The 23,154-nt window shown below is 42.5% G+C and overlaps 11 non-coding genes across 11 annotated transcripts; all 11 read left to right on the top strand.

Moving 5' to 3' along the window:
- The first annotated feature begins 1,632 nt into the window (after nucleotides 1-1,632).
- Nucleotides 1,633-1,772, top strand: LOC147679240 (U4 spliceosomal RNA). The gene has a single exon (XR_015301664.1). It is a non-coding gene; the product is annotated as a U4 spliceosomal RNA (small nuclear RNA).
- Nucleotides 1,773-3,703: 1,931 nt separating this feature from the next.
- LOC147679239 (U4 spliceosomal RNA) lies at nucleotides 3,704-3,843 on the top strand. The gene has a single exon (XR_015301727.1). It is a non-coding gene; the product is annotated as a U4 spliceosomal RNA (small nuclear RNA).
- A 1,930-nt stretch (nucleotides 3,844-5,773) lies between these two features.
- On the top strand, nucleotides 5,774-5,913 carry LOC147679238 (U4 spliceosomal RNA). The gene has a single exon (XR_015301662.1). It is a non-coding gene; the product is annotated as a U4 spliceosomal RNA (small nuclear RNA).
- A 1,930-nt stretch (nucleotides 5,914-7,843) lies between these two features.
- LOC147679237 (U4 spliceosomal RNA) lies at nucleotides 7,844-7,983 on the top strand. Its single transcript, XR_015301847.1, has one exon. It is a non-coding gene; the product is annotated as a U4 spliceosomal RNA (small nuclear RNA).
- Nucleotides 7,984-9,913: 1,930 nt separating this feature from the next.
- Nucleotides 9,914-10,053, top strand: LOC147679236 (U4 spliceosomal RNA). The gene has a single exon (XR_015301804.1). It is a non-coding gene; the product is annotated as a U4 spliceosomal RNA (small nuclear RNA).
- Nucleotides 10,054-11,983: 1,930 nt separating this feature from the next.
- On the top strand, nucleotides 11,984-12,123 carry LOC147679235 (U4 spliceosomal RNA). The gene has a single exon (XR_015301661.1). It is a non-coding gene; the product is annotated as a U4 spliceosomal RNA (small nuclear RNA).
- Nucleotides 12,124-14,053: 1,930 nt separating this feature from the next.
- LOC147679234 (U4 spliceosomal RNA) lies at nucleotides 14,054-14,193 on the top strand. Its single transcript, XR_015301846.1, has one exon. It is a non-coding gene; the product is annotated as a U4 spliceosomal RNA (small nuclear RNA).
- A 1,930-nt stretch (nucleotides 14,194-16,123) lies between these two features.
- Nucleotides 16,124-16,263, top strand: LOC147679233 (U4 spliceosomal RNA). Its single transcript, XR_015301803.1, has one exon. It is a non-coding gene; the product is annotated as a U4 spliceosomal RNA (small nuclear RNA).
- Nucleotides 16,264-18,194: 1,931 nt separating this feature from the next.
- On the top strand, nucleotides 18,195-18,334 carry LOC147679232 (U4 spliceosomal RNA). The gene has a single exon (XR_015301693.1). It is a non-coding gene; the product is annotated as a U4 spliceosomal RNA (small nuclear RNA).
- A 1,930-nt stretch (nucleotides 18,335-20,264) lies between these two features.
- Nucleotides 20,265-20,404, top strand: LOC147679231 (U4 spliceosomal RNA). Its single transcript, XR_015301736.1, has one exon. It is a non-coding gene; the product is annotated as a U4 spliceosomal RNA (small nuclear RNA).
- A 1,929-nt stretch (nucleotides 20,405-22,333) lies between these two features.
- On the top strand, nucleotides 22,334-22,473 carry LOC147679230 (U4 spliceosomal RNA). The gene has a single exon (XR_015301802.1). It is a non-coding gene; the product is annotated as a U4 spliceosomal RNA (small nuclear RNA).
- The last annotated feature ends 681 nt before the right edge of the window (nucleotides 22,474-23,154 follow it).

The following is a 23,154-nucleotide window of genomic DNA, read 5'->3' as shown; positions in this document are numbered from 1 at the left end:
GTCCGTTGCAGAGCTGGGCTCTTACGAGGTCTCATCTCCCATTCAAATGTACACAAACCACCTAGAAAGTTTATTTCTGGGAGCAAAGGCGTTTGTTATCAGTAGGAAAATGCGGAGAGGGTTCATACAGATTGTATGGAGTGCTTGAAACAGAACAAGAACTGACAAAGCTGTTGTTTTTGTCATTTAACATTATGTAAAGTGTATTTTTAATGCTCTTTTTGTCACTGAGTAATTGATGTTACCCAGCTGTATGACAGGGGCGTAGCTTCCATTGTTGCAGCAGGTGCAGTGGCACTGGCGCCCACAGACCTGCGGGACCCACTGAACCCCGATTATTGCGGTATTTTATATTTCAAACATGAATAAGGGGTCCTATTTCCTTCCTTGCGCTAGGGGCCATTTTTTCACCTGAGAGCCATGAAAGGCTGCGTGGATCCTCCCTGATTTGAATCGGTGACAATGAGGTCACGCAAAGAGCTCTTGCGTGGCTGCATCAGCCCAACTGGGCTACATGATCCGGGAAAATTTGTATGCTGCATGCCGACGGAGACACACAACGTACACACAGCCATTTACAGGGCACATATAAAAATCTGTATTGTGGCGCAGCTGCGGCGTAAATGTTGCGGCCCTTTTACAATGTGACGCATCTAGGGAGATGTGTCACATTATAAAGCCCTGCATCACATTATACCTGCGTCAGGCATAATGTATGCAGGGTGGGCGTTTCCACGAAAAAAAGCCTTGTAGAAATCACGCACTGAAATCTACAAGATTTCACTGCGTCACTTTACGCCTTCACTGCGGCAAAATCCCTACGCCTGCACAGACCAAGCATTTGGAATGACTCATGGCTTTTTGCTTCACTTTCATGATCAACTTCAGCAATGCGTCACTTTTGTGCCAACACATTTGTCAGAATTTCTGATGCATCTGTTAATCCTTGCACCATGGAGCACTGTATTGTAAATACAGCACATCCATAGTGGCACAAGGACATTCAGCACTGACGCAAGGAAAAATATGCATCTATGCAGATGCGTCAGATCCTTGTGAATCTTCCCCTAGAATGTTTTGAAAACCAGGAAACCAGTATATTGTACCCCCTAAAGCTAAAAATGAAATGCAGCAAATGCAACTATGTAGTGCAATGAAATGGCAGACTTGCAGTATGGAAAATGGAAAAATGTAGCTATGATTTATTTTCCTTTAAATTATTGCTGTTCCTCCTCTAGTAAACATTTGAAGACAGTGGGCCCTATGAGGATGCTATTATGAATTTGTGCTTCTTATATTTTCCACAACCCATGGCTAGCAGCCTAGATCTCATCTTTGTGTGAAGGGATATCTGTCTGAGAATCAAATCCATAACTAGGGAGGGTGCTGCTTACCTGAAGAGCTATTTAGCATACAATTTCCCAGAATTCTCTGCGTGTGGCTAGCGACGGTTTGGGGCAGAGAGCTGATGGAAATTAGTAAAACAACGCCAACATATGTCTTACATTGCCTGTCAGAAGCAGTGGAGGTGTAGTTATGCATAAATAGATAAAATCTTTTGAAAAGGGTTCATGTTCTTTGTAACATGAGGTACTAGGGCGAGTGGGCATGAAATTCACACTATAATTGGTTAGCTTTGCGCAGTGGCAGTATCGTAGCCAATGAGGTTTAACCGAGGCGCGATTATTGCTTATTGAAAACTTTACCCAATACCCCGTCATGGAGACTTGAAATATAGTTGAAATGACAATTTTTGACAGTCTCTTCGGAGACTGGAGAATATGTAATAAAAAAATAAGATAGTTTATTTTTCAATGCGATTTACTTGCATAATTGTTATCTGTGACAAGGAGAAAACTGTGACTTTATTTGGCTTCAGTTTACTCTTTACGTTCTTTTTGTTTTCTCAGCTTTTTAAATACGGCAGTAACTTAGGGATTTTTTCTCCTTGATCAGTTTTCATAATTCTTGTATTTCTTCCTCTTTGTTCTCACCTTCGATCCCCGGATTCGCTCGGGTAGTTGATGGCCAGAGTACGGGCTTTGTTTCCGCTCTCTGAGTTGACTCGCAGTCCGTTGCAGGGCTGGGCTCTTTCGAGGTCTCATCTCCCATTCAAATGTACACAAACCACCTAGAAAGTTTATTTCTGAGAGCAAAGGCGTTTGTTATCAGTAGGAAAATGCGGAGAGGGTTCATACAGATTGTATGGAGTGCTTGAAACAGAACAAGAACTGACAAAGCTGTTGTTTTTGTCATTTAACATTATGTAAAGTGTATTTTTAATGCTCTTTTTGTCACTGAGTAATTGATGTTACCCAGCTGTATGACAGGGGCGTAGCTTCCATTGTTGCAGCAGGTGCAGTGGCACTGGCGCCCACAGACCTGCGGGACCCACTGAACCCCGATTATTGCGGTATTTTATATTTCAAACATGAATAAGGGGTCCTATTTCCTTCCTTGCCCTAGGGCCCAGTTTTTTCACCTGAGAGCCATGAAAGGCTGCGTGGATCCTCCCTGATTTGAATCGGTGACAATGAGGTCACGCAAAGAGCTCTTGCGTGGCTGCATCAGCCCAACTGGGCTACATGATCCGGGAAAATTTGTATGCTGCATGCCGACGGAGACACACAACGTACACACAGCCATTTACAGGGCACATATAAAAATCTGTATTGTGGCGCAGCTGCGGCGTAAATGTTGCGGCCCTTTTACAATGTGACGCATCTAGGGAGATGCGTCACATTATAAAGCCCTGCATCACATTATACCTGCGTCAGGCATAATGTATGCAGGGTGGGCGTTTCCACGAAAAAAAGCCTTGTAGAACTCACGCACTGAAATCTACAAGATTTCACTGCGTCACTTTACGCCTTCACTGCGGCAAAATCCCTACGCCTGCACAGACCAAGCGTTTGGAATGACTCATGGCTTTTTGCTTCACTTTCATGATCAACTTCAGCAATGCGTCACTTTTGTGCCAACACATGTGTCAGAATTTTGGATGCATCTGTTAATCCTTGCACCATGGAGCACTGTATTGTAAATACAGCACATCCATAGTGGCACAAGGACATTCAGCACTGACGCAAGGAAAAGTATGCATCTATGCAGATGCGTCAGATCCTTGTGAATCTTCCCCTAGAATGTTTTGAAAACCAGGAAACCAGTATATTGTACCCCCTAAAGCTAAAAATGAAATGCAGCAAATGCAACTATATAGTGCAATGAAATGGCAGACTTGCAGTATGGAAAATGGAAAAATGTAGCTATGATTTATTTTCCTTTAAATTATTGCTGTTCCTCCTCTAGTATACATTTGAAGACAGTGGGCCCTATGAGGATGCTATTATGAATTTGTGCTTCTTATGTTTTCCACAACCCATGGCTAGCAGCCTAGATCTCATCTTTGTGTGAAGGGATATCTGTCTGAGCATCAAATCCATAACTAGGGAGGGTGCTGCTTACCTGAAGAGCTATTTAGCATACAATTTCCCAGAATTCTCTGCGTGTGGCTAGCGATGGTTTGGGGCAGAGAGCTGATGGAAATTAGTAAAACAGTACCAACATATGTCTTACATTGCCTGTCAGAAGCAGTGGAGGTGTAGTTATGCATAAACAGATAGAATCTTTTGAAAAGGGTTCAAGTTCTTTGTAACATGAGGTACTAGGGCGAGTGGGCATGAAATTCACACTATAATTGGTTAGCTTTGCGCAGTGGCAGTATCGTAGTCAATGAGGTTTAACCGAGGCGCGATTATTGCTTATTGAAAACTTTACCCAATACCCCGTCATGGAGACTTGAAATATAGTTGAAATGACAATTTTTGACAGTCTCTTCGGAGACTGGAGAATATGTAATAAAAAAATAAGATAGTTTATTTTTCAATGCGATTTACTTGCATAATTGTTATCTGTGACAAGGAGAAAACTGTGACTTTATTTGGCTTCAGTTTACTCTTTACGTTTTTTTTGTTTTCTCAGCTTTTTAAATACGGCAGTAACTTAGGGATTTTTTCTCCTTGATCAGTTTTCATAATTCTTGTATTTCTTCCTCTTTGTTCTCACCTTCGATCCCCGGATTCGCTCGGGTAGTTGATGGCCAGAGTACGGGCTTTGTTTACGCTCTCTGAGTTGACTCGCAGTCCGTTGCAGAGCTGGGCTCTTTCGAGGTCTCATCTCCCATTCAAATGTACACAAACCACCTAGAAAGTTTATTTTTGGGAGCAAAGGCGTTTGTTATCAGTAGGAAAATGCGGAGAGGGTTCATACAGATTGTATGGAGTGCTTGAAACAGAACAAGAACTGGCAAAGCTGTTGTTTTTGTCATTTAACATTATGTAAAGTGTATTTTTAATGCTCTTTTTGTCAATGAGTACTTGATGTTACCCAGCTGTATGACAGGGGCGTAGCTTCCATTGTTGCAGCAGGTGCAGTGGCACTGGTGCCCACAGGCCTGCGGGACCCACTGAACCCCGATTATTGCGGTATTTTATATTTCAAACATGAATAAGGGGTCCTATTTCCTTCCTTGCCCTAGGGCCCATTTTTTCACCTGAGAGCCATGAAAGGCTGCGTGGATCCTCCCTGATTTGAATCGGTGACAATGAGGTCACGCAAAGAGCTCTTGCGTGGCTGCATCAGCCCAACTGGGCTACATGATCCGGGAAAATTTGTATGCTGCATGCCGATGGAGACACACAACGTACACACAGCCATTTACAGGGCACATATAAAAATCTGTATTGTGGCGCAGCTGCGGCGTAAATGTTGCGGCCCTTTTACAATGTGACGCATCTAGGGAGATGCATCACATTATAAAGCCCTGCATCACATTATACCTGCGTCAGGCATAATGTATGCAGGGTGGGCGTTTCCACGAAAAAAAGCCTTGTAGAAATCACGCACTGAAATCTACAAGATTTCACTGCGTCACTTTACGCCTTCACTGCGACAAAATCCCTACGCCTGCACAGACCAAGCGTTTGGAATGACTCATGGCTTTTTGCTTCACTTTCATGATCAACTTCAGCAATGCGTCACTTTTGTGCCAACACATGTGTCAGAATTTCTGATGCATCTGTTAATCCTTGCACCATGGAGCACTGTATTGTAAATACAGCACATCCATAGTGGCACAAGGACATTCAGCACTGACGCAAGGAAAAATATGCATCTATGCAGATGCGTCAGATCCTTGTGAATCTTACCCTAGAATGTTTTGAAAACCAGGAAACCAGTATATTGTACCCCCTAAAGCTAAAAATGAAATGCAGCAAATGCAACTATGTAGTGCAATGAAATGGCAGACTTGCAGTATGGAAAATGGAAAAATGTAGCTATGATTTATTTTCCTTTAAATTATTGCTGTTCCTCCTCTAGTAAACATTTGAAGGCAGTGGGCCCTATGAGGATGCTATTATGAATTTGTGCTTCTTATATTTTCCACAACCCATGGCTAGCAGCCTAGATCTCATCTTTGTGTGAAGGGATATCCGTCTGAGCATCAAATCCATACCTAGGGAGGGTGCTGCTTACCTGAAGAGCTATTTAGCATACAATTTCCCAGAATTCTCTGCGTGTGGCTAGCGACGGTTTGGGGCAGAGAGCTGATAGAAATTAGTAAAACAACGCCAACATATGTCTTACATTGCCTGTCAGAAGCAGTGGAGGTGTAGTTATGCATAAATAGATAAAATCTTTTGAAAAGGGTTCATGTTCTTTGTAACATGAGGTACTAGGGCGAGTGGGCATGAAATTCACACTATAATTGGTTAGCTTTGCGCAGTGGCAGTATCGTAGCCAATGAGGTTTAACCGAGGCGCGATTATTGCTTATTGAAAACTTTACCCAATACCCCGTCATGGAGACTTGAAATATAGTTGAAATGACAATTTTTGACAGTCTCTTCGGAGACTGGAGAATATGTAATAAAAAAATAAGATAGTTTATTTTTCAATGCGATTTACTTGCATAATTGTTATCTGTGACAAGGAGAAAACTGTGACTTTATTTGGCTTCAGTTTACCCTTTACGTTCTTTTTGTTTTCTCGGCTTTTTAAATACGGCAGTAACTTATGGATTTTTTCTCCTTGATCAGTTTTCATAATTCTTGTATTTCTTCCTCTTTGTTCTCACCTTCGATCCCCGGATTCGCTTGGGTAGTTGATGGCCAGAGTACGGGCTTTGTTTCCGCTCTCTGAGTTGACTCGCAGTCCGTTGCAGGGCTGGGCTCTTTCGAGGTCTCATCTCCCATTCAAATGTACACAAACCACCTAGAAAGTTTATTTCTGGGAGCAAAGGCGTTTGTTATCAGTAGGAAAATGCGGAGAGGGTTCATACAGATTGTATGGAGTGCTTGAAACAGAACAAGAACTGACAAAGCTGTTGTTTTTGTCATTTAACATTATGTAAAGTGTATTTTTAATGCTCTTTTTGTCACTGAGTAATTGATGTTACCCAGCTGTATGACAGGGGCGTAGCTTCCATTGTTGCAGCAGGTGCAGTGGCACTGGCGCCCACAGACCTGCGGGACCCACTGAACCCCGATTATTGCGGTATTTTATATTTCAAACATGAATAAGGGGTCCTATTTCCTTCCTTGCCCTAGGGCCCATTTTTTCACCTGAGAGCCATGAAAGGCTGCGTGGATCCTCCCTGATTTGAATCGGTGACAATGAGGTCACGCAAAGAGCTCTTGCGTGGCTGCATCAGCCCAACTGGGCTACATGATCCGGGAAAATTTGTATGCTGCATGCCCACGGAGACACACAACGTACACACAGCCATTTACAGGGCACATATAAAAATCTGTATTGTGGCGCAGCTGCGGCGTAAATGTTGCGGCCCTTTTACAATGTGACGCATCTAGGGAGATGCGTCACATTATAAAGCCCTGCATCACATTATACCTGCGTCAGGCATAATGTATGCAGGGTGGGCGTTTCCACGAAAAAAAGCCTTGTAGAACTCACGCACTGAAATCTACAAGATTTCACTGCGTCACTTTACGCCTTCACTGCGGCAAAATCCCTACGCCTGCACAGACCAAGCGTTTGGAATGACTCATGGCTTTTTGCTTCACTTTCATGATCAACTTCAGCAATGCGTCACTTTTGTGCCAACACATGTGTCAGAATTTCTGATGCATCTGTTAATCCTTGCACCATGGAGCACTGTATTGTAAATACAGCACTTCCATAGTGGCACAAGGACATTCAGCACTGACGCAAGGAAAAATATGCATCTATGCAGATGCGTCAGATCCTTGTGAATCTTCCCCTAGAATGTTTTGAAAACCAGGAAACCAGTATATTGTACCCCCTAAAGCTAAAAATGAAATGCAGCAAATGCAACTATGTAGTGCAATGAAATGGCAGACTTGCAGTATGGAAAATGGAAAAATGTAGCTATGATTTATTTTCCTTTAAATTATTGCTGTTCCTCCTCTAGTAAACATTTGAAGACAGTGGGCCCTATGAGGATGCTATTATGAATTTGTGCTTCTTATATTTTCCACAACCCATGGCTAGCAGCCTAGATCTCATCTTTGTGTGAAGGGATATCTGTCTGAGCATCAAATCCATACCTAGGGAGGGTGCTGCTTACCTGAAGAGCTATTTAGCATACAATTTCCCAGAATTCTCTGCGTGTGGCTAGCGACGGTTTGGGGCAGAGAGCTGATGGAAATTAGTAAAACAACGCCAACATATGTCTTACATTGCCTGTCAGAAGCAGTGGAGGTGTAGTTATGCAGAAATAGATAAAATCTTTTGAAAAGGGTTCATGTTCTTTGTAACATGAGGTACTAGGGCGAGTGGGCATGAAATTCACACTATAAATGGTTAGCTTTGCGCAGTGGATGTATCGTAGCCAATGAGGTTTAACCGAGGCGCGATTATTGCTTATTGAAAACTTTACCCAATACCTCGTTATGGAGACTTGAACTATAGTTGAAATGACAATTTTGGACAGTCTCTTCGGAGACTGGAGAATATGTAATAAAAAAATAAGATAGTTTATTTTTCAATGCGATTTACTTGCATAATTGTTATCTGTGACAAGGAGAAAACTGTGACTTTATTTGGCTTCAGTTTACTCTTTACGTTCTTTTTGTTTTCTCAGCTTTTTAAATACGGCAGTAACTTAGGGATTTTTTCTCCTTGATCAGTTTTCATAATTCTTGTATTTCTTCCTCTTTGTTCTCACCTTCGATCCCCAGATTCGCTCGGGTAGTTGATGGCCAGAGTACGGGCTTTGTTTCTGCTCTCTGAGTTGACTCGCAGTCCGTTGCAGAGCTGGGCTCTTTCGAGGTCTCATCTCCCATTCAAATGTACACAAACCACCTAGAAAGTTTATTTCTGGGAGCAAAGGCGTTTGTTATCAGTAGGAAAATGCGGAGAGGGTTCATACAGATTGTATGGAGTGCTTGAAACAGAACAAGAACTGACAAAGCTGTTGTTTTTGTCATTTAACATTATGTAAAGTGTATTTTTAATGCTCTTTTTGTCACTGAGTAATTGATGTTACCCAGCTGTATGACATGGGCGTAGCTTCCATTGTTGCAGCAGGTGCAGTGGCACTGGCGCCCACAGACCTGCGGGACCCACTGAACCCCGATTATTGCGGTATTTTATATTTCAAACATGAATAAGGGGTCCTATTTCCTTCCTTGCCCTAGGGCCCATTTTTTCACCTGAGAGCCATGAAAGGCTGCGTGGATCCTCCCTGATTTGAATCAGTGACAATGAGGTCACGCAAAGAGCTCTTGCGTGGCTGCATCAGCCCAACTGGGCTACATGATCCGGGAAAATTTGTATGCTGCATGCCGACGGAGACAAACAACGTACACACAGACATTTACAGGGCACATATAAAAATCTGTATTGTGGCGCAGCTGCGGCGTAAATGTTGCGGCCCTTTTACAATGTGACCCATCTAGGGAGATGCGTCACATTATAAAGCCCTGCATCACATTATACCTGCGTCAGGCATAATGTATGCAGGGTGGGCGTTTCCACGAAAAAAAGCCTTGTAGAAATCACGCACTGAAATCTACAAGATTTCACTGCGTCACTTTACGCCTTCACTGCGGCGAAATCCCTACGCCTGCACAGACCAAGCGTTTGGAATGACTCATGGCTTTTTGCTTCACTTTCATGATCAACTTCAGCAATGCGTCACTTTTGTGCCAACACATGTGTCAGAATTTCTGATGCATCTGTTAATCCTTGCACCATGGAGCACTGTATTGTAAATACAGCACATCCATAGTGGCACAAGGACATTCAGCACTGACGCAAGGAAAAGCATGCATCTATGCAGATGCGTCAGATCCTTGTGAATCTTCCCCTAGAATGTTTTGAAAACCAGGGAACCAGTATATTGTACCCCCTAAAGCTAAAAATGAAATGCAGCAAATGCAACTATATAGTGCAATGAAATGGCAGACTTGCAGTATTGAAAATGGAAAAATGTAGCTATGATTTATTTTCCTTTAAATTATTGCTGTTCCTCCTCTAGTATACATTTGAAGACAGTGGGCCCTATGAGGATGCTATTATGAATTTGTGCTTCTTATATTTTCCACAACCAATGGCTAGCAGCCTAGATCTCATCTTTGTGTGAAGGGATATCTGTCTGAGCATCAAATCCATACCTAGGGAGGGTGCTGCTTACCTGAAGAGCTATTTAGCATACAATTTCCCAGAATTCTCTGCGTGTGGCTAGCGACGGTTTGGGGCAGAGAGCTGATGGAAATTAGTAAAACAACGCCAACATATGTCTTACATTGCCTGTCAGAAGCAGTGGAGGTGTAGTTATGCATAAACAGATAAAATCTTTTGAAAAGGGTTCATGTTCTTTGTAACATGAGGTACTAGGGCGAGTGGGCATGAAATTCACACTATACTTGGTTAGCTTTGCGCAGTGGCAGTATTGTAGCCAATGAGGTTTAACCGAGGCGCGATTATTGCTTATTGAATACTTTACCCAATACCCCGTCATGGAGACTTGAAATATAGTTGAAATGACAATTTTTGACAGTCTCTTCGGAGACTGGAGAATATGTAATAAAATAATAAGATAGTTTATTTTTCAATGCGATTTACTTGCATAATTGTTATCTGTGACAAGGAGAAAACTGTGACTTTATTTGGCTTCAGTTTACTCTTTACGTTTTTTTTGTTTTCTCAGCTTTTTAAATACGGCAGTAACTTAGGGATTTTTTCTCCTTGATCAGTTTTCATAATTCTTGTATTTCTTCCTCTTTGTTCTCACCTTCGATCCCCGGATTCGCTCGGGTAGTTGATGGCCAGAGTACGGGCTTTGTTTCCGCTCTCTGAGTTGACTCGCAGTCCGTTGCAGAGCTGGGCTCTTTCGAGGTCTCATCTCCCATTCAAATGTACACAAACCACCTAGAAAGTTTATTTTTGGGAGCAAAGGCGTTTGTTATCAGTAGGAAAATGCGGAGAGGGTTCATACAGATTGTATGGAGTGCTTGAAACAGAACAAGAACTGGCAAAGCTGTTGTTTTTGTCATTTAACATTATGTAAAGTGTATTTTTAATGCTCTTTTTGTCAATGAGTACTTGATGTTACCCAGCTGTATGACAGGGGCGTAGCTTCCATTGTTGCAGCAGGTGCAGTGGCACTGGTGCCCACAGGCCTGCGGGACCCACTGAACCCCGATTATTGCGGTATTTTATATTTCAAACATGAATAAGGGGTCCTATTTCCTTCCTTGCCCTAGGGCCCATTTTTTCACCTGAGAGCCATGAAAGGCTGCGTGGATCCTCCCTGATTTGAATCGGTGACAATGAGGTCACGCAAAGAGCTCTTGCGTGGCTGCATCAGCCCAACTGGGCTACATGATCCGGGAAAATTTGTATGCTGCATGCCGATGGAGACACACAACGTACACACAGCCATTTACAGGGCACATATAAAAATCTGTATTGTGGCGCAGCTGCGGCGTAAATGTTGCGGCCCTTTTACAATGTGACGCATCTAGGGAGATGCATCACATTATAAAGCCCTGCATCACATTATACCTGCGTCAGGCATAATGTATGCAGGGTGGGCGTTTCCACGAAAAAAAGCCTTGTAGAAATCACGCACTGAAATCTACAAGATTTCACTGCGTCACTTTACGCCTTCACTGCGACAAAATCCCTACGCCTGCACAGACCAAGCGTTTGGAATGACTCATGGCTTTTTGCTTCACTTTCATGATCAACTTCAGCAATGCGTCACTTTTGTGCCAACACATGTGTCAGAATTTCTGATGCATCTGTTAATCCTTGCACCATGGAGCACTGTATTGTAAATACAGCACATCCATAGTGGCACAAGGACATTCAGCACTGACGCAAGGAAAAATATGCATCTATGCAGATGCGTCAGATCCTTGTGAATCTTCCCCTAGAATGTTTTGAAAACCAGGAAACCAGTATATTGTACCCCCTAAAGCTAAAAATGAAATGCAGCAAATGCAACTATGTAGTGCAATGAAATGGCAGACTTGCAGTATGGAAAATGGAAAAATGTAGCTATGATTTATTTTCCTTTAAATTATTGCTGTTCCTCCTCTAGTAAACATTTGAAGGCAGTGGGCCCTATGAGGATGCTATTATGAATTTGTGCTTCTTATATTTTCCACAACCCATGGCTAGCAGCCTAGATCTCATCTTTGTGTGAAGGGATATCCGTCTGAGCATCAAATCCATACCTAGGGAGGGTGCTGCTTACCTGAAGAGCTATTTAGCATACAATTTCCCAGAATTCTCTGCGTGTGGCTAGCGACGGTTTGGGGCAGAGAGCTGATAGAAATTAGTAAAACAACGCCAACATATGTCTTACATTGCCTGTCAGAAGCAGTGGAGGTGTAGTTATGCATAAATAGATAAAATCTTTTGAAAAGGGTTCATGTTCTTTGTAACATGAGGTACTAGGGCGAGTGGGCATGAAATTCACACTATAATTGGTTAGCTTTGCGCAGTGGCAGTATCGTAGCCAATGAGGTTTAACCGAGGCGCGATTATTGCTTATTGAAAACTTTACCCAATACCCCGTCATGGAGACTTGAAATATAGTTGAAATGACAATTTTTGACAGTCTCTTCGGAGACTGGAGAATATGTAATAAAAAAATAAGATAGTTTATTTTTCAATGCGATTTACTTGCATAATTGTTATCTGTGACAAGGAGAAAACTGTGACTTTATTTGGCTTCAGTTTACCCTTTACGTTCTTTTTGTTTTCTCGGCTTTTTAAATACGGCAGTAACTTATGGATTTTTTCTCCTTGATCAGTTTTCATAATTCTTGTATTTCTTCCTCTTTGTTCTCACCTTCGATCCCCGGATTCGCTCGGGTAGTTGATGGCCAGAGTACGGGCTTTGTTTCCGCTCTCTGAGTTGACTCGCAGTCCGTTGCAGGGCTGGGCTCTTTCGAGGTCTCATCTCCCATTCAAATGTACACAAACCACCTAGAAAGTTTATTTCTGGGAGCAAAGACGTTTGTTATCAGTAGGAAAATGCGGAGAGGGTTCATACAGATTGTATGGAGTGCTTGAAACAGAACAAGAACTGACAAAGCTGTTGTTTTTGTCATTTAACATTATGTAAAGTGTATTTTTAATGCTCTTTTTGTCACTGAGTAATTGATGTTACCCAGCTGTATGACAGGGGCGTAGCTTCCATTGTTGCAGCAGGTGCAGTGGCACTGGCGCCCACAGACCTGCGGGACCCACTGAACCCCGATTATTGCGGTATTTTATATTTCAAACATGAATAAGGGGTCCTATTTCCTTCCTTGCCCTAGGGCCCATTTTTTCACCTGAGAGCCATGAAAGGCTGCGTGGATCCTCCCTGATTTGAATCGGTGACAATGAGGTCACGCAAAGAGCTCTTGCGTGGCTGCATCAGCCCAACTGGGCTACATGATCCGGGAAAATTTGTATGCTGCATGCCGACGGAGACACACAACGTACACACAGCCATTTACAGGGCACATATAAAAATCTGTATTGTGGCGCAGCTGCGGCGTAAATGTTGCGGCCCTTATACAATGTGACGCATCTAGGGAGATGCGTCACATTATAAAGCCCTGCATCACATTATACCTGCGTCAGGCATAATGTATGCAGGGTGGGCGTTTCCACGAAAAAAAGCCTTGTAGAACTCACGCACTGAAATCTACAAGATTTCACTGCGTCACTTTACGCCTTCACTGCGGCAAAATCCCTACGCCTGCACAGACCAAGCGTTTGGAATGACTCATGGCTTTTTGCTTCACTTTCATGATCAACTTCAGCAATGCGTCACTTTTGTGCCAACACATGTGTCAGAATTTCTGATGCATCTGTTAATCCTTGCACCATGGAGCACTGTATTGTAAATACAGCACTTCCATAGTGGCACAAGGACATTCAGCACTGACGCAAGGAAAAATATGCATCTATGCAGATGCGTCAGATCCTTGTGAATCTTCCCCTAGAATGTTTTGAAAACCAGGAAACCAGTATATTGTACCCCCTAAAGCTAAAAATGAAATGCAGCAAATGCAACTATGTAGTGCAATGAAATGGCAGACTTGCAGTATGGAAAATGGAAAAATGTAGCTATGATTTATTTTCCTTTAAATTATTGCTGTTCCTCCTCTAGTAAACATTTGAAGACAGTGGGCCCTATGAGGATGCTATTATGAATTTGTGCTTCTTATATTTTCCACAACCCATGGCTAGCAGCCTAGATCTCATCTTTGTGTGAAGGGATATCTGTCTGAGCATCAAATCCATACCTAGGGAGGGTGCTGCTTACCTGAAGAGCTATTTAGCATACAATTTCCCAGAATTCTCTGCGTGTGGCTAGCGACGGTTTGGGGCAGAGAGCTGATGGAAATTAGTAAAACAACGCCAACATATGTCTTACATTGCCTGTCAGAAGCAGTGGAGGTGTAGTTATGCAGAAATAGATAAAATCTTTTGAAAAGGGTTCATGTTCTTTGTAACATGAGGTACTAGGGCGAGTGGGCATGAAATTCACACTATAAATGGTTAGCTTTGCGCAGTGGATGTATCGTAGCCAATGAGGTTTAACCGAGGCGCGATTATTGCTTATTGAAAACTTTACCCAATACCTCGTTATGGAGACTTGAACTATAGTTGAAATGACAATTTTGGACAGTCTCTTCGGAGACTGGAGAATATGTAATAAAAAAATAAGATAGTTTATTTTTCAATGCGATTTACTTGCATAATTGTTATCTGTGACAAGGAGAAAACTGTGACTTTATTTGGCTTCAGTTTACTCTTTACGTTCTTTTTGTTTTCTCAGCTTTTTAAATACGGCAGTAACTTAGGGATTTTTTCTCCTTGATCAGTTTTCATAATTCTTGTATTTCTTCCTCTTTGTTCTCACCTTCGATCCCCGGATTCGCTCGGGTAGTTGATGGCCAGAGTACGGGCTTTGTTTCTGCTCTCTGAGTTGACTCGCAGTCCGTTGCAGAGCTGGGCTCTTTCGAGGTCTCATCTCCCATTCAAATGTACACAAACCACCTAGAAAGTTTATTTCTGGGAGCAAAGGCGTTTGTTATCAGTAGGAAAATGCGGAGAGGGTTCATACAGATTGTATGGAGTGCTTGAAACAGAACAAGAACTGACAAAGCTGTTGTTTTTGTCATTTAACATTATGTAAAGTGTATTTTTAATGCTCTTTTTGTCACTGAGTAATTGATGTTACCCAGCTGTATGACATGGGCGTAGCTTCCATTGTTGCAGCAGGTGCAGTGGCACTGGCGCCCACAGACCTGCGGGACCCACTGAACCCCGATTATTGCGGTATTTTATATTTCAAACATGAATAAGGGGTCCTATTTCCTTCCTTGCCCTAGGGCCCATTTTTTCACCTGAGAGCCATGAAAGGCTGCGTGGATCCTCCCTGATTTGAATCAGTGACAATGAGGTCACGCAAAGAGCTCTTGCGTGGCTGCATCAGCCCAACTGGGCTACATGATCCGGGAAAATTTGTATGCTGCATGCCGACGGAGACAAACAACGTACACACAGACATTTACAGGGCACATATAAAAATCTGTATTGTGGCGCAGCTGCGGCGTAAATGTTGCGGCCCTTTTACAATGTGACGCATCTAGGGAGATGCGTCACATTATAAAGCCCTGCATCACATTATACCTGCGTCAGGCATAATGTATGCAGGGTGGGCGTTTCCACGAAAAAAAGCCTTGTAGAAATCACGCACTGAAATCTACAAGATTTCACTGCGTCACTTTACGCCTTCACTGCGGCGAAATCCCTACGCCTGCACAGACCAAGCGTTTGGAATGACTCATGGCTTTTTGCTTCACTTTCATGATCAACTTCAGCAATGCGTCACTTTTGTGCCAACACATGTGTCAGAATTTCTGATGCATCTGTTAATCCTTGCACCATGGAGCACTGTATTGTAAATACAGCACATCCATAGTGGCACAAGGACATTCAGCACTGACGCAAGGAAAAGCATGCATCTATGCAGATGCGTCAGATCCTTGTGAATCTTCCCCTAGAATGTTTTGAAAACCAGGGAACCAGTATATTGTACCCCCTAAAGCTAAAAATGAAATGCAGCAAATGCAACTATATATTGCAATGAAATGGCAGACTTGCAGTATAGAAAATGGAAAAATGTAGCTATGATTTATTTTCCTTTAAATTATTGCTGTTCCTCCTCTAGTATACATTTGAAGACAGTGGGCCCTATGAGGATGCTATTATGAATTTGTGCTTCTTATATTTTCCACAACCAATGGCTAGCAGCCTAGATCTCATCTTTGTGTGAAGGGATATCTGTCTGAGCATCAAATCCATACCTAGGGAGGGTGCTGCTTACCTGAAGAGCTATTTAGCATACAATTTCCCAGAATTCTCTGCGTGTGGCTAGCGACGGTTTGGGGCAGAGAGCTGATGGAAATTAGTAAAACAACGCCAACATATGTCTTACATTGCCTGTCAGAAGCAGTGGAGGTGTAGTTATGCATAAACAGATAAAATCTTTTGAAAAGGGTTCATGTTCTTTGTAACATGAGGTACTAGGGCGAGTGGGCATGAAATTCACACTATACTTGGTTAGCTTTGCGCAGTGGCAGTATTGTAGCCAATGAGGTTTAACCGAGGCGCGATTATTGCTTATTGAATACTTTACCCAATACCCCGTCATGGAGACTTGAAATATAGTTGAAATGACAATTTTTGACAGTCTCTTCGGAGACTGGAGAATATGTAATAAAATAATAAGATAGTTTATTTTTCAATGCGATTTACTTGCATAATTGTTATCTGTGACAAGGAGAAAACAGTGACTTTATTTGGCTTCAGTTTACTCTTTACGTTCTTTTTGTTTTCTCAGCTTTTTAAATGCGGCAGTAACTTAGGGATTTTTTCTCCTTGATCAGTTTTCATAATTCTTGAATTTCTTCCTCTTTGTTCTCACCTTCGATCCCCGGATTCGCTCGGGTAGTTGATGGCCAGAGTACGGGCTTTGTTTCCGCTCTCTGAGTTGACTCGCAGTCCGTTGCAGAGCTGTGCTCTTTTGAGGTCTCATCTCCCATTCAAATGTACACAAACCACCTAGAAAGTTTATTTCTGGGAGCAAAGGTGTTTGTTATCAGTAGGAAAATGCGGAGAGGGTTCATACAGATTGTATGGAGTGCTTGAAACAGAACAAGAACTGACAAAGCTGTTGTTTTTGTCATTTAACATTATGTAAAGTGTATTTTTTAATGCTCTTTGTGCCACTGAGTAATTGATGTTACCCAGCTGTATGACAGGGGCGTAGCTTCCATTGTTGCAGCAGGTGCAGTGGCACTGGCGCCCACAGACCTGTGGGACCCACTGAACCCCGATTATTGCGGTATTTTATATTTCAAACATGAATAAGGGGTCCTATTTCCTTCCTTGCCCTAGGGCCCATTTTTTCACCTGAGAGCCATGAAAGGCTGCGTGGATCCTCCCTGATTTGAATCGGTGACAATGAGGTCACGCAAAGAGCTCTTGCGTGGCTTCATCAGCCCAACTGGGCTACATGATCCGGGAAAATTTGTATGCTGCATGCCGACGGAGACACACAACGTACACACAGCCATTTACAGGGCACATATAAAAATCTGTATTGTGGCGCAGCTGCGGCGTAAATGTTGCGGCCCTTTTACAATGTGACGCATCTAGGGAGATGCGTCACATTATAAAGCCCTGCATCACATTATACCTGCGTCAGGCATAATGTATGCAGGGTGGGCGTTTCCACGAAAAAAAGCCTTGTAGAACTCACGCACTGAAATATACAAGATTTCACTGCGTCACTTTACGCCTTCACTGCGGCAAAATCCCTACGCCTGCACAGACCAAGCGTTTGGAATGACTCATGGCTTTTTGCTTCACTTTCATGATCAACTTCAGCAATGCGTCACTTTTGTGCCAACACATGTGTCAGAATTTTGGATGCATCTGTTAATCCTTGCACCATGGAGCACTGTATTGTAAATACAGCACATCCATAGTGGCACAAGGACATTCAGCACTGACGCAAGGAAAAGTATGCATCTATGCAGATGCGTCAGATCCTTGTGAATCTTCCCCTAGAATGTTTTGAAAACCAGGAAACCAGTATATTGTACCCCCTAAAGCTAAAAATGAAATGCAGCAAATGCAACTATATAGTGCAATGAAATGGCAGACTTGCAGTATGGAAAATGGAAAAATGTAGCTATGATTTATTTTCCTTTAAATTATTGCTGTTCCTCCTCTAGTATACATTTGAAGACAGTGGGCCCTATGAGGATGCTATTATGAATTTGTGCTTCTTATATTTTCCACAACCCATGGCTAGCAGCCTAGATCTCATCTTTGTGTGAAGGGATATCTGTCTGAGCATCAAATCCATAACAAGGGAGGGTGCTGCTTACCTGAAGAGCGATTTAGCATACAATTTCCCAGAATTCTCTGCGTGTGGCTAGCGACGGTTTGGGGCAGAGAGCTGATGGAAATTAGTAAAACAACGCCAACATATGTCTTACATTGCCTGTCAGAAGCAGTGGAGGTGTAGTTATGCATAAACAGATAAAATCTTTTGAAAAGGGTTCAAGTTCTTTGTAACATGAGGTACTAGGGCGAGTGGGCATGAAATTCACACTATAATTGGTTAGCTTTGCGCAGTGGCAGTATCGTAGCCAATGAGGTTTAACCGAGGCGCGATTATTGCTTATTGAAAACTTTACCCAATACCTCGTCATGGAGACTTGAAATATAGTTGAAATGACAATTTTTGACAGTCTCTTCGGAGACTGGAGAATATGTAATAAAAAAATAGGATAGTTTATTTTTCAATGCGATTTACTTGCATAATTGTTATCTGTGACAAGGAGAAAACTGTGACTTTATTTGGCTTCAGTTTACTCTTTACGTTCTTTTTGTTTTCTCAGCTTTTTAAATACGGCAGTAACTTAGGGATTTTTTCTCCTTGATCAGTTTTCATAATTCTTGTATTTCTTCCTCTTTGTTCTCACCTTCGATCCCCGGATTCGCTCGGGTAGTTGATGGCCAGAGTATGGGCTTTGTTTCCGCTCTCTGAGTTGACTCGCAGTCCGTTGCAGAGCTGGGCTCTTTTGAGGTCTCATCTCTCATTCAAATGTACACAAACCACCTAGAAAGTTTATTTGTGGGAGCAAAGGCGTTTGTTATCAGTAGGAAAATGCGGAGAGGGTTCATACAGATTGTATGGAGTGCTTGAAACAGAACAAGAACTGACAAAGCTGTTGTTTTTGTCATTTAACATTATGTAAAGTGTATTTTTAATGCTCTTTTTGTCACTGAGTAATTGATGTTACCCAGCTGTATGACAGGGGCGTAGCTTCCATTGTTGCAGCAGGTGCAGTGGCACTGGCGCCCACAGACCTGCGGGACCCACTGAACCCCGATTATTGCGGTATTTTATATTTCAAACATGAATAAGGGGTCCTATTTCCTTCCTTGCCCTAGGGCCCATTTTTTCACCTGAGAGCCATGAAAGGCTGCGTGGATCCTCCATGATTTGAATCGGTGACAATGAGGTCACGCAAAGAGCTCTTGCGTGGCTGCATCAGCCCAACTGGGCTACATGATCCAGCAAAATTTGTATGCTGCATGCCGACGGAGACACACAACGTACACACAGCCATTTACAGGCCACATATAAAAATCTGTATTGTGGCGCAGCTGCGGCGTAAATGTTGCGGCCCTTTTACAATGTGACGCATCTAGGGAGATGCGTCACATTATAAAGCCCTGCATCACATTATACCTGCGTCAGGCATAATGTATGCAGGGTGGGCGTTTCCACGAAAAAAAGCCTTGTAGAACTCACGCACTGAAATCTACAAGATTTCACTGCGTCACTTTACGCCTTCACTGCGGCAAAATCCCTACGCCTGCACAGACCAAGCGTTTGGAATGACTCATGGCTTTTTGCTTCACTTTCATGATCAACTTCAGCAATGCGTCACTTTTGTGCCAACACATGTGTCAGAATTTTGGATGCATCTGTTAATCCTTGCACCATGGAGCACTGTATTGTAAATACAGCACATCCATAGTGGCACAAGGACATTCAGCACTGACGCAAGGAAAAGTATGCATCTATGCAGATGCGTCAGATCCTTGTGAATCTTCCCCTAGAATGTTTTGAAAACCAGGAAACCAGTATATTGTACCCCCTAAAGCTAAAAATGAAATGCAGCAAATGCAACTATATAGTGCAATGAAATGGCAGACTTGCAGTATGGAAAATGGAAAAATGTAGCTATGATTTATTTTCCTTTAAATTATTGCTGTTCCTCCTCTAGTATACATTTGAAGACAGTGGGCCCTATGAGGATGCTATTATGAATTTGTGCTTCTTATATTTTCCACAACCCATGGCTAGCAGCCTAGATCTCATCTTTGTGTGAAGGGATATCTGTCTGAGCATCAAATCCATAACTAGGGAGGGTGCTGCTTACCTGAAGAGCTATTTAGCATACAATTTCCCAGAATTCTCTGCGTGTGGCTAGCGACGGTTTGGGGCAGAGAGCTGATGGAAATTAGTAAAACAACGCCAACATATGTCTTACATTGCCTGTCAGAAGCAGTGGAGGTGTAGTTATGCATAAACAGATAAAATCTTTTGAAAAGGGTTCAAGTTCTTTGTAACATGAGGTACTAGGGCGAGTGGGCATGAAATTCACACTATAATTGGTTAGCTTTGCGCAGTGGCAGTATCGTAGCCAATGAGGTTTAACCGAGGTGCGATTATTGCTTATTGAAAACTTTACCCAATACCTCGTCATGGAGACTTGAAATATAGTTGAAATGACAATTTTTGACAGTCTCTTCGGAGACTGGAGAATATGTAATAAAAAAATAAGATAGTTTATTTTTCAATGCAATTTACTTGCATAATTGTTATCTGTGACAAGGAGAAAACTGTGACTTTATTTGGCTTCAGTTTACTCTTTACGTTCTTTTTGTTTTCTCAGCTTTTTAAATACGGCAGTAACTTAGGGATTTTTTCTCCTTGATCAGTTTTCATAATTCTTGTATTTCTTCCTCTTTGTTCTCACCTTCGTTCCCCGGATTCGCTCGGGTAGTTGATGGCCAGAGTACGGGCTTTGTTTCCGCTCTCTGAGTTGACTCGCAGTCCGTTGCAGAGCTGGGCTCTTTTGAGGTCTCATCTCCCATTCAAATGTACACAAACCACCTAGAAAGTTTATTTGTGGGAGCAAAGGCGTTTGTTATCAGTAGGAAAATGCGGAGAGGGTTCATACAGATTGTATGGAGTGCTTGAAACAGAACAAGAACTGACAAAGCTGTTGTTTTTGTCATTTAACATTATGTAAAGTGTATTTTTAATGCTCTTTTTGTCACTGAGTAATTGATGTTACCCAGCTGTATGACAGGGGCGTAGCTTCCATTGTTGCAGCAGGTGCAGTGGCACTGGCGCCCACAGACCTGTGGGACCCACTGAACCCCGATTATTGCGGTATTTTATATTTCAAACATGAATAAGGGGTCCTATTTCCTTCCTTGCCCTAGGGCCCATTTTTTCACCTGAGAGCCATGAAAGGCTGCGTGGATCCTCCCTGATTTGAATCGGTGACAATGAGGTCACGCAAAGAGCTCTTGCGTGGCTGCATCTGCCCAACTGGGCTACATGATCCGGGAAAATTTGTATGCTGCATGCCGACGGAGACACACAACGTACACACAGCCATTTACAGGGCACATATAAAAATCTGTATTGTGGCGCAGCTGCGGCGTAAATGTTGCGGCCCTTTTACAATGTGACGCATCTAGGGAGATGCGTCACATTATAAAGCCCTGCATCACATTATACCTGCGTCAGGCATAATGTATGCAGGGTGGGCGTTTCCACGAAAAAAAGCCTTGTAGAACTCACGCACTGAAATCTACAAGATTTCACTGCGTCACTTTACGCCTTCACAGCGGCAAAATCCCTACGCCTGCACAGACCAAGCGTTTGGAATGACTCATGGCTTTTTGCTTCACTTTCATGATCAACTTCAGCAATGCGTCACTTTTGTGCCAACACATGTGTCAGAATTTTTGATGCATCTGTTAATCCTTGCACCATGGAGCACTTATTGTAAATACAGCACATCCATAGTGGCACAAGGACATTCAGCACTGACGCAAGGAAAAGTATGCATCTATGCAGATGCGTCAGATCCTTGTGAATCTTCCCCTAGAATGTTTTGAAAACCAGGGAACCAGTATATTGTACCCCCTAAAGCTAAAAATGAAATGCAGCAAATGCAACTATATAGTGCAATGAAATGGCAGACTTGCAGTATAGAAAATCGAAAAATGTAGCTATGATTCATTTTCCTTTAAATTATTGCTGTTCCTCCTCTAGTATACATTTGAAGACAGTGGGCCCTATGAGGATGCTATTATGAATTTGTGCTTCTTATATTTTCCACAACCCATGGCTAGCAGCCTAGATCTCATCTTTGTGTGAAGGGATATCTGTCTGAGCATCAAATCCATACCTAGGGAGGGTGCTGCTTACCTGAAGAGCTATTTAGCATACAATTTCCCAGAATTCTCTGCGTGTGGCTAGCGACGGTTTGGGGCAGAGAGCTGATGGAAATTAGTAAAACAACGCCAACATATGTCTTACATTGCCTGTCAGAAGCAGTGGAGGTGTAGTTATGCATAAACAGATAAAATCTTTTGAAAAGGGTTCATGTTCTTTGTAACATGAGGTACTAGGGCGAGTGGGCATGAAATTCACACTATACTTGGTTAGCTTTGCGCAGTGGCAGTATTGTAGCCAATGAGGTTTAACCGAGGCGCGATTATTGCTTATTGAATACTTTACCCAATACCCCGTCATGGAGACTTGAAATATAGTTGAAATGACAATTTTTGACAGTCTCTTCGGAGACTGGAGAATATGTAATAAAATAATAAGATAGTTTATTTTTCAATGCGATTTACTTGCATAATTGTTATCTGTGACAAGGAGAAAACTGTGACTTTATTTGGCTTCAGTTTACTCTTTACGTTCTTTTTGTTTTCTCAGCTTTTTAAATGCGGCAGTAACTTAGGGATTTTTTCTCCTTGATCAGTTTTCATAATTCTTGAATTTCTTCCTCTTTGTTCTCACCTTCGATCCCCGGATTCGCTCGGGTAGTTGATGGCCAGAGTACGGGCTTTGTTTCCGCTCTCTGAGTTGACTCGCAGTCCGTTGCAGAGCTGTGCTCTTTTGAGGTCTCATCTCCCATTCAAATGTACACAAACCACCTAGAAAGTTTATTTCTGGGAGCAAAGGTGTTTGTTATCAGTAGGAAAATGCGGAGAGGGTTCATACAGATTGTATGGAGTGCTTGAAACAGAACAAGAACTGACAAAGCTGTTGTTTTTGTCATTTAACATTATGTAAAGTGTATTTTTTAATGCTCTTTGTGCCACTGAGTAATTGATGTTACCCAGCTGTATGACAGGGGCGTAGCTTCCATTGTTGCAGCAGGTGCAGTGGCACTGGCGCCCACAGACCTGTGGGACCCACTGAACCCCGATTATTGCGGTATTTTATATTTCAAACATGAATAAGGGGTCCTATTTC

This window comes from Lissotriton vulgaris, chromosome 11, assembly GCF_964263255.1.
Source record: "Lissotriton vulgaris chromosome 11, aLisVul1.2, whole genome shotgun sequence".
NCBI classification, from domain to species: Eukaryota; Metazoa; Chordata; class Amphibia; order Caudata; family Salamandridae; genus Lissotriton; species Lissotriton vulgaris.
Note: the sequence above shows the minus strand (reverse complement) of the source record. Positions and strands in the feature narration are given on the sequence as shown.